Source organism: Pinus tabuliformis, chromosome 5_2, assembly GCF_031772625.1.
Source record: "Pinus tabuliformis cultivar Carrire ecotype Pingquan chromosome 5_2, CPIR1, whole genome shotgun sequence".
In the NCBI taxonomy this organism is placed as follows: Eukaryota; Viridiplantae; Streptophyta; class Pinopsida; order Pinales; family Pinaceae; genus Pinus; species Pinus tabuliformis.
Window position 1 is genome coordinate 1,141,967,799 of NC_142306.1, and position 8,980 is coordinate 1,141,976,778.

Sequence of the window (8,980 nt, forward strand, 5' to 3'; positions counted from 1 at the left end):
TAATGAGAGCTAGTTCTAGATCTAGATTGGGCAAGTTTTTAAATTCCTAGTAATTCACTTTGCTTTTAAAGCCCTCATTGAGGACCCTATGGGATGTAGTATTTCAACATATCACTAAGGTGAACAAATGGATTTCTTGAACTCTTTCTCTAATGGTGAAACTTCATATTTGTTCCAAGGTGCCAACAGCTTGTGTATTATTCATCGCAATGGGTTCCTTCTCAAGCAGTTTATAAACTACTTGAGAACCTCTTGTGAGATTTTTATGGGTTGGCCTACAAGGGAAAGAAGGTTCTCCATACATTGAATTAGGATATTTCTTGCAGTTTGAATAATTGGAGTTGTTTGCAGATTATTGGGTTAGCTTGTCGAGCCTTGGCCTTGTTATCGATCAAACTCTTCCTAGAGGAAAAGTCCTAACCTCACTAAAGCGAGGAGCCTAAAGAAACTACCAAGTGGTCACAACCTATCACCGAATGACCACTCCACTCTTTAGGCTTGGAAAATTTCCAAAGCCAAAGGGGGGAATTACTGTACTCAATCCTAAGTTTGATCATTTATGTACAGGAAAAAATTATCTTAGGATTAGTATACTTAACACTTAAAGGTGCAAGAAAATTGCAAAGGTTAGAATCAAACCTCAATGGTGACCTAGATCAATTTTGATGACTTAAGAGTGAAGCTTGTGATGGTTTGAAATGCAATAATAACCTGAACTGCTGCATATACACAATATCATAAAATTATACCACAATGGACTTGAATGGGGGCAAATTCTGTCTCTTGTCTTTAATGTTGGAACTTGGAACAACGATAGCCCAAGAGGAAAAGTTTCATTCATCCATCATTCGACTGAGAAAAAACATTTGTGATGATTGTGCTGGAGTGCAGCATTGAGTGTGCGTGAATAGGGTACTTGAATCCGGAAAAGAAAATTTATTCACCAGCTGACTTTTGAAATTATATGTCACACCATTCACATATAAATTTGATGGACCATCACAATATTAAGTCTTCAGATTCATGACCCATATGTGCTAAGATAGATTGAAATTCTGTGCTGTAGAGTGAAATATTTTGAGTATCTGGTTATTATGTGCCCTCAAATAAATAACTCAGAGGTCGATGGTTCTTACCACTGCTGTAACAACTGTGTTTGGTATTTACGGAAACCAGCAAATGTTTTAATTTGTTGTTGCTGATATATTAAAACGGTTCTGAGAGATTACAGTGAAATGCATCAAATTTAAGCCATATTTCCATAAATAAACTTATCACAAACTACCCTACAATGTAAACCGTAGAGCTCATGTAAATTAGAGTGTATTGAATAGTTTCTAGTGCCCAGCTACTTAGGCTACGATTCCGTGTATTTAGATACCAGCAACGGACCAATAGTCGTACCAGCAAGTGGACTTACCGAATTAGAACAATGCTGACAATCCCATGCCATTAAATGTAAATTACCCATTCATCATGCGCGTTAAAAGATGAAAGAGAACTCAAGAAAATTCGTGTTTATTTATTTAGCATCTACAAACTATTTGTTCCTCTATAAATTGTTTGCAAAGTTAAATGGGGCCAGGTCTCAAAGGTCTCAAATGGCCATAAGGGTGAACTATTTAACTCAATTAATTACGAAACTCAATTAATTACGAAACTGTGTTTGGGTTTCTACATCAGTAATGAGAGATCAGTTACATAGACACCACGAAACTCTATTTAAAGAACCGATTTCAGTTGAAAAAAATACATGCAACCAAAGAATGAAGTAACAGCAATAAATTAATTCTAATGCAAATCAGACATTTAATCAAACAAACTATTCCAGATCTGTACGATTTTGCCACTGAGCCTAAAATATAGCATCATGTGGTTCATATATACTGCAATTTGTTTACTTTGCATAAAATCACCATCCGATGCTAAAAAAGCAAAGACTACAGCATTTTAAATTTGGAAGGGAAACATTTGCGATTTCATTGATATGTCATGTGCCCAAAAGAAAATGTTAGTTACCTGCGCGGAATAAAAGGTCGTTCGAAGGAATTCGCGGTAGATTTATTCCATAAACTCATCAAACCCCTTTTTATATTTCATTTATATTTTTCTTTATGACAGTGATGGTGGGAGAGTCTTGGAGCTGACATGTAAGCGGGAATGCCAAACCCAAGGGTTCGTTTTTACACTGACCCGTTTCGAATTTCGAAATTAAAACCTAAGTGGATCGGCTCAACATGTATTTGAAAAAAGTGTTATGTATATATCAATTTAACCGAACCAACAGGAATCTGAAGATTCAATTAAAAAATACCAGAGGCATTTGGAATCATCCACAAGTCTAGTATTCGCAGCTAATCCGTGAGTTTAGTGTAAAGCAGCTTCAAAATTTTACTTTGGCTCGTTTAAAGATCAAAGGAAGTTTTGATCCCCTTTAAAATATTATCCAATAAACCTTCGAGCCTTTTTTCCTTTTATAATCCATGGTAAATCGGGTTCAAATTATTTAAAACTTAATTGGGACTGAACCAGGGAAGAATTATTTTTTTATGGTAAATCGGGTTCAAATTATTTAAAACTTAATTGGGACTGAACCAGGGAAGAATTATTTTTTTTTTAATGATTTGACTTGGAACACCATATAATTTGTGAATTCTAAGGAATAGTGTTATTGGATCCAATTTGGAAAATAAGGATCTGAAACTTTTTAAGGCTAATTTGAGTTCTCAAATGATTTTTTTTTGAGGGTATAACTTTCTTATATAAGTGTAAAGTCTTGAGTTGTTCTTCTATATTTGAATATCTTTCTAATAGTGTAAGGATCATGTCAATCGTGTCAATCGAAGTTCAAATGCAAAAGTTATGTCTTCTATAAGTTGATCTAATACGATTGACCACCATAATTTGAGAGAATGCCACATCAGCCCAATTACTCATGGAAAAGGGGCTAGCCACGTGGAGACTGTGAAGAGGACTCTAGAAAGATTCAAGTTATAACTTGTGTTGAGGGTTGAATGGGTTAAACCTAACACCTAGTTAGCTATTTGTCTGTTATAAAGTTGAGCCACTAGAAGGAAAAAGGTTCCATTCTATTTGCTTGCATTTTGTTCCATAGTAGAGCAAGTAGTTAAGTGTGGCTAGAGAGAGAGAGAGCATAATAGAGGGAGTTTGTGTTTTGTAGCAACCCACAAACCACATGTCTCAGGTAATAATTTCTATTCCATACAAAAGAGAGTACAACAGTCTCGCCTTTTAGCCGGGTTTCCTCTCGAAAGGGTGCCCCGGAGCATATCTTGTTGTCCATTGTGGTTTGTGAGTGATTGTATTTCATTATTCTCTATTTTTTGAATATTATCTATTGCATGCATAAACAAAAACAAAAAAAAACGGTAACAAATCTAGAATCTAAAAGGAATTAACCCTTCATAGTATAGAATTTGGTTTGTTTTCACAAATCCATTGTGATGAACTATCTAGTGGAATATCCACAATAGTTTGCATATCATATTAGCATTAAAGCATGTTTCTTTGAGTATTTTATGGGAAGTTGCAGGGGATCATATCAGTTTAAGCACAAAAGTCATAAAACCCTAATCATGGTCAACGAATCGATTTATGATAACCCTGGAGATCCACCAAAGGAGAGGATTACATAGTTGGAAGTGCAAGTTGCAAATATAAACCATAATGTGAACATCCTCATGGTGGCCCTAACTAGTAAGCTTGGGCTAGTCAAAGAAGATATGGATTCCAACTCAAAGGTAATCTCAGACGGAAAATTGAGGGATCGGGAAGAAACAGAGGAGGAGTTCAAAAAACCCGAAAAAGTGCAGTTGATTTTGAGCATAGTAAACCATTCATAGTGCCTCTTCAAGATGGAAGTAAGGTATACATCAACCCATATCAAGGAGAAATCAACATTTTGAAATTAAATCACCGCTTGCAGTATTTAAAGGTTTATTTCAGTGTTTACAATACAGAGGAGGAAAAAAAAAATCATTTGCTTCCTTGAAATCAAATGTGATACCTTTACCTAGAGGGAAAGCCACACATAAACCCTTAGGATGGGGGGAGATCCTCAAGTGACTAAGTGGGAGGATTTTAAAACTCTCATAAAATCTTGATTCTACCCTATCGAGTGTGTAGAAAACATGTGGATCTAGTGTTGTTACTTCAGGAAAAGATAAGGACAGAGTCTCAAAGGAGTGCACTACAGAATCTAGGAAGTTAAAAATAAAGTTGGCCATCTCTCCCAATAACCCACATGTGCTCCTCAAGTATATGGAGGGTCTACATAACCATCTACAAAAGCGGCATTTTTCAAACCTAGAATAGCGAATGAGGCTTGTGTAAAAGTGCAATACCTAGAAAACATAGGCTAAAAGAAAAGGTATTCAGGTGGTTGTAGGAAGAACATCAGGAAGTTTCCAAGGAGGAGAAGAAGAAATGGAAAGGGAGGAAGAACAAGAAGAAAGTAGCCACAACATGTTAGTGCAAAGATCCTAGCAATCGCTTACAATTATAACATTGATGGTCACATAGAGGAGAAGTGCTAGAAATTACATCCAAAGCTCAACCCAAAGAACTGAAAGAAGGGATGTGAAGAAGAAAAATCTTATAGCCATATATTAGAACAATCAGGTGAAAAGCAACTTGGATGGATGAGAAGATTGCTTGCACAGCAATGCAAAAGAGGGTGAAATTGAGTAGCCTTCAACAACAAAAAGAGAAGGAGATGACCAATTCTTCCATATAAAGATATAGGTTAAGAAGACAAAAATTAATGTTCGTTTAACTTATGATCACAAGAAAATATCATAGCAACGTATTTAGTCAACAAACTTGGATTGAAGAATCATGACCATTCAAACCCATATACATTAAGATGGGTTAAAAAGGAGGTATAGATAAAGATAACTAGACAATGTAAAATTAAATTTGCTATAAGTGTTGATTATATTGATGAAGTAGAATTGGATCTAGTTTCACATGGTGTATGTGGAATTATGTTTAGAAGTCCCTCCCTACATATGAGGGATGCAATCTTAATGTGGGGAGCCAACCATTAGCACCTCATCAAGGATGGTAAATCCTTCATCATCAATGCACACAAGGGCAAGTCGAAAATTTCACTAGTAAGTGCCACTAAAGCCAAGAAATTGATTATTTCCAGTAAAAAGTATGTCTTATTATTCATAAAAGAAAATCAGTCAATAGAAGAGTTAATGGGAGCAAAGACAACCCTATGGGGTGCACTAAGAAATAGAGACAACAGTTAGAAGAGTTGTTGCAAGCATAGAGTGGAGTTTGTTAGGGGCTTGGAGGGCTACCACCTAAGAGGGAGTGGATCATGAGATCCAATTGCTGCTAGACTCTCCAATGCCAAACATCAAGTTGTACAAGCATACTATTTTAGAAGAAAATAAGGTGAATAAATAGTTGTAGTAATTGTTGTGGCAAGGTATTATTTGACCAAGTACTTCACCATGTGAGTCACCAATCATGATTGAACCAAATAAGGATGGAACTTGGCAAATATGCATTGATTACATGGAGTTAAACAATTTTATGTTCGTGAATAGCTAACCCCCTACCTAGGATTGATGACATGTTGGACTAGTTGCAACAAACAAAATAATTTACCAAGTTGGATTTAAATCAGGGTATCACTAGGTTCGAATCAAGAAGAAGATGCCTAAAGGATTGCCTTCAGAACCATACAAAGTTTTTATGAGTGATTAGTCTTGCCATTTGATCTAGCAATGCACTAGCTACACTCATGAGATTAATGAATGATATATTGCATCCATATCTAGATTTGTTTATTATTGTTTATAATTGGATGATATAATGGTATACATTGCTACCTGGGAGGTGCATGTCTCACATTTGAAACACGTGTTAGGAACATTGAAGAAGCACCAGTTGTTGGAAAATCTCAAGATGTGTGTGCTTTCACAACAACCTCTGGTGTATTTAAGCTATGTAATTGGTGGAGAGGATTTCAAGATAGATCCTGCCAATATGGAGGCCATCATGAAGTGGTTAGTGCCTACAAAAGTTTTTGAGGTAGGAGTGTCATTGGGGAAACACAATACCTGAGGAAATTCATAGCCTCATTTTTAGTGGTAGTTTCACTACTCCACACCATAGCAATGAGTAGAAAGAGTTTAAATGAGGGAAGGTTCAGTAGAAGATCTTAGAAGAATCAAAGAAGAAAATTAGTCAAGCACCAGTTCTTTCATTGCTAAAATTGAAATGGCCCTTCAAAGTGGAGACATATGTGAGTGGGTGTGTTATGGGAGCGGTCATGATGTAAGGAGGAAGGCCTGTATGCTACCATTATGAAGTGTTTCATGGGGCAGTTCTTAACTACCCTACCTACAACAAGGAACTCTATGCCCTTGTGTAAGTTCTAAAAAAGTGGAAACATTATTTGATGGGAAAGGAGACAATCATCCACATAGATCACCAGTGGCTACAATAGCTATAACCCCAGAGTAAGTTACAATAGATTAGGCATTACAAGTGGATGGGGTTTTAATAGCAGTTTCGTTTAGTTCTCAAGTACAAGAAGGGAAGCACATACAAATTGGTCGAGATGCTTTCAGGGCCACTCACATCAAAAATCACAGCATTGAGAACATTGATGCACACAGATCCCTTCAACCATGATTCATACACAAAGGCATATATAAAGGATGAGAACTTTAGGGAGGTGTATCAACAACTACAAGGATAGAATCACGTGGATGATGATGTCAACATAGTTGAATACCATCTTCAAATAGATTACTCTATAGGCTAGACAAGCTATGTGTTCCTAAAGGTGAGTGACTACAACTATTAGAGAGATTCACACCTCCAAGGTTGTAGGGCGTTTTGGTGTTGGGAAGACAATTTCCAATATACATAGGTATGTGTACTAGCCTAGTATGCAAGAAGATGCAACGAGATTCATTATATGATGTATACTTTGTTGCACCATCAAACCCATTAACAAGAAATTGGGTCTATATCATCCCTTACTTGTACCCACTCATCCTTAGGAAAACATTTCCATGGATTTTGTGAGATTTTACCAACTGCCAGGAAGGGAGATGAATACATGATTGTGGTAGTTAACAAGTTCAACAAAATTTATGATCTTATACCCTGCAAAAGGACCATCAAGGGGCAAGAAGCATCTAAAAAAATTTTAATAGCTTTGGGTGCATTTTGGGATATCAAGGAGAATCATTTCAGATAAGGACACCAGGTTTCTTAGTGCATTTTGGATTACATTGTGGGAGAAAATGGACCCAAACGTAAAAAGGCCTACATGGTTCCATCCACAAATAGATAGGCAAACATAAATAGTCAACAAGACTTTGGTGCAATTTTTGACAGGTTGCAATCAGAATCATTCAAAAACTTGGGATGAAAATATGGTTTACATATAACACTCCTACAACAAAATACTCCACACTTCAATTGGCAAGTCATCATTTGAGCTTTATTTTGGATATTTGCCACCTTCACCTTTAGATGTTGTATATGGGCAGTTCTTATGAACCATGCACCTTAAAAATGTAAGAAGGCAAGTATTATATTCCACTTCAAGGGGGGGCATCCTTTTACAATGAATACAATGTATATGCCAATATTTGATGATCCTAAGACTTTGGCTCCTTAGTTTATCTATATAGGAGACAAAGGGAGCAATTACAATGAAAGGTTCTAGTCGACATAGAAACATGCAATAAAAATGTAATAATTCAACATCTAAGGCTTAATTAGGGGTTTAAAGGTTAACATGGGGCTTATATAGGAATGAACAACAAGGAGGATTAAAGGAGGATCTCACAGGAGATGCTTTTAAAGTAGAAAAATGTGTTGTGAAGATCAAGTAGAACCATTTACATGTGCATGAGCTGCTAAAGTAGTCATGGAAAAAATGCAAATTTAGGCATGATCAACATAGGATAAAGAGGTCATTCAATGTGGGAGATAGAGTATGGTTATAGTTGAACAAGGAGATGCTACAAGGTCATGGTAAGAAAATCAAGGCTCTATGATATTATCATTTCAAGATAGTAGAAAAGGGTGGGATATAATTCCAATAGAATCAGTCTACCCCCATACATGTCCATCTACTCAACAGTCAATGTGGAAAATTTGAACCTCCATCAACCTTCCATGTTGGATCAGGAAGAGGAGCAAGTCTTACCTTCCATAAAGGATTTAGCACCATATGCTCAAATAGAGTGGTTAAAGGAAATATTTTCATATAAGGGATCTAGAATTACAAGATAGGGGTAGAATTTCTTATGGCAGATTGGATTGAAATGATAGCTTCTAGGCAAGGCTAAACGACACTCTAGGGAGAAAGTATATGAATAATTTCCCCACCTGATTTAATAAAATATTTTTGGGACCAAAAGCCTCCCAAAAAGGGGAGATATGATCCAGATTGGATCACTATAGAATTTGGCATTCATCCTGATGCTTTCAGAGTGGACAAATTGAAGGAATCAACCTACAAGAGTATTTTTATTAACAATACCTAGTTTGGAGATTTGTGGTCTAAAACTTTTCAGGGCCAGTCTAAAGCCTTAAATGATCTTTTATGGGGCAATGTTTTCTTGCTTCAGTGTGAATCTTGTGACATTTTGTTACACTTGAAGACCTTTCCAATGATGCAAGAATCACATCAATCAGAGATCATTGTCAAAGTTATGCCTCTCAGAAGTCAGCCTATTGTGATTAATCACCATAATTTGAGAGGATGCCATGTCAACTCTCGTTACTCATGGAAAAGGGGCTAACCACGTGGGGAATATGAAGAAGATTCTAAAAAGGTCAAGTTGTAACTTGTGTTGAGGGTTTAATGGGTCAAATATATCCCCAAGTTGGCTACTAGGTTGTGTTATAGCCAATCCACTAGGAGGAAAAGTGATTTGTTCTATTTACTTGCATTTTGTTCCATGATAGAGAAAAG

General features: G+C 36.4%; 1 protein-coding gene across 2 annotated transcripts in view; it reads right to left on the bottom strand.

The window, feature by feature from the left end:
* Nucleotides 1–2,392, bottom strand: part of LOC149163212 (uncharacterized) — a 263,398-nt gene extending 261,006 nt beyond the window's left edge. Inside the window, exon 1 of one of the 2 annotated variants that reach the window (XM_089437576.1) lies at nt 2,020–2,392. The gene's annotated coding sequence lies outside the window, so the exon portion shown is untranslated. The remainder of the gene's footprint in view (nt 1–2,019) is intronic. The other variant, XM_089437574.1, reaches the window with a different exon arrangement.
* Between the last annotated feature and the right edge of the window lie 6,588 nt (nt 2,393–8,980).